The sequence below is a fragment of the Onthophagus taurus genome, chromosome 8 (genome assembly GCF_036711975.1).
Source record: "Onthophagus taurus isolate NC chromosome 8, IU_Otau_3.0, whole genome shotgun sequence".
NCBI lineage: Eukaryota > Metazoa > Arthropoda > Insecta > Coleoptera > Scarabaeidae > Onthophagus > Onthophagus taurus.
In genome coordinates, this window is record NC_091973.1 from 6,120,746 (window position 1) to 6,123,116 (window position 2,371).

The following is a 2,371-nucleotide window of genomic DNA, read 5'->3' on the forward strand; positions in this document are numbered from 1 at the left end:
GTTAATAAATGTATTGAAGTGAGTGGGGAAATATTTGAACATCTATACAGGGTGATTCATTAGCTCTATGACAAACTTTGGTAGATGAAAGGTGATGCGATTCTAAAGAAAAAATGTTATATGAATATGGGTCCGATTCATTTTGGTTAAAGAGTTACAAGCCTTTGAAAATTTTACACAGTTTAATAGGCAAATGAAAATGTAACATAAAACATAAGTTTAAAAATTACAAAAATTGTTCGAAATGTCCGCCTTTAGCTTGAATGCACGCCTCACATCGACGAAGTAAAGATTCTATCACACGACGTATGATATTTGGATCATTCCGTATGCTATTAGCTGCATCTTGAATTCTGTCCAGTAGTTGCTGACGGGTAGTAATTTCTACATGGTACACAAGCTGCTTCATGTGTCCCTAGAAATAATAATCCAGCGGATTTAGATCTGGGGATCGTGGTGGCCAGACTACTGGACCTCCATTGCCAATCCATTTGTTTGGAAAATGTTCATGTAACCAAGCGATGACTTCTCTTCCTCGATGTGGTGGTGCACCATCGTGCTGATACCACATATTTTGAACGATGTTAAGTGGTACGTCGTCGATAAAATCGAAAAGGTTATGTCCCAAGAAATTTCTGTACATATTTGCATTTAAGCGTTCATTTATCACCCATACAGGTAGCAAAGAATTGTTAAAAACGCCACTCCAAACGTTTACACTAAACCGTTGCTGAAATCTTCCTGGTCTAATTGCATGTGGATTTTGCAAGGACCACACATGTTCGATATGATAATTATTTATGCCGTCCCTAGTGAAACACGCTTCATCAGACCACAGAACTTGGGAAATGAAGTTATTATTTTGAGCATGTTGCTGAATAATCCAGTGGCAAAATGCTAAGCGTTGCTCAGTATCTCCAGGATGTAATGCTTGAACATTTTGACGATGAAACGGATGTAGTTGAGCGGGGTTACCTGTTTCTCTCAGTCTGCGAAATGATGCACTAAACACTGTATGGGCAGGTTGATGTCTATTTGGAAACCTACGAAGGTATTCTCTTGCTGCTTGCCGAGCGTTTCCGTTACAAAGCCCGTATACAAAAATAATATCTGCATATTCTTCAGTCGTAAATACATGCATTTTCGTTTTCGATCAAAACTCTGACAATTATAAACTTTGAAACACACAGAATAGAGTAAATTGAAATGTTTGACATAAAGAACTCAGTTTTGTTACCACAGCCAACTCTGTATTTGTTTCATAATTATTGTTGCGATTGTTGCAAATCTTTACTTCGTCGATGTGAAGCGTGCATTCAAGCTGAAGGCGGACATTTCGAACAATTTTTGTAATTTTTAAACTTATTTTTTATGTTACATTTTCATTTGCCTATTAAACTGTGTAAAATTTTCAAAGGCTTGTAACTCTTTAACCAAAATGAATCGGACCCATATTCATATAACATTTTTTCCTTAGAATCGCATCACCTTTCATCTGCCAAAGCTTGTCATAGAGCTAATGAATCATTCTGTATATTTAAAAATGAATGTTTTTCTGTGTGTCTTTATAGAATCGTAAACTATGCATTTAATCATGTGATGATCTTTAGCAAAGTTGTTGTGCATGAGCCCACGAAGATTTCTAAGTTGGTACAATTCTCGAAAATCAATAAAATGACTCAAAATGAATTGAATATTTGCGTAATGTCTTTCCTTCAAATTTATTTTAGTTAGTCGCGCAGGGTATTATAAATTTTATACTTGTAGATTAATCATTTTTTTTATAAATAAACAATATTTAAAACTATTTGAATAAAAAAATTATTTAGATCCCTTCGCACAAAATAACTTTCATTTGATTCATTTTTATGTAAAATGAATCTTATTAAAATGAAGTCTTATATTAAATGGACCACCTGTATAATTGTGTAGAAGCGCTCTCTATTATCGAAATACCAACATTAAATTTATTTTGTACCTATCTTCTCGTTATTATACAAATTGTTTAAGTAATGTTTAGATTTTTATAAATAAAATTGATAATTTAATAAAAAATAAATTCTTATCACGTTTTAATGTTTATTTTGATATTTCCTTTAAAAACAAATAAATGGTTGTTTGAAAATGTGTTAAATATATTTAAATTTTGTGTGCTATTTTATATTATTATAATTATATATAACATTGTATATTAGATTATGAAAAGAATGCGCTTTATTTTAAGATATGGTAAAATCTCTTGTTGTTAAATTGTTGCAGATTGAATAAGTGGATAGTTCGCGGTGTGGTCGTCCAAGGTTTTTTAAAGAGTAAATTAGAAATTAAAATTATTATAGTGAGTTTAATCTCGTGATGCGAATGAATGTTAATT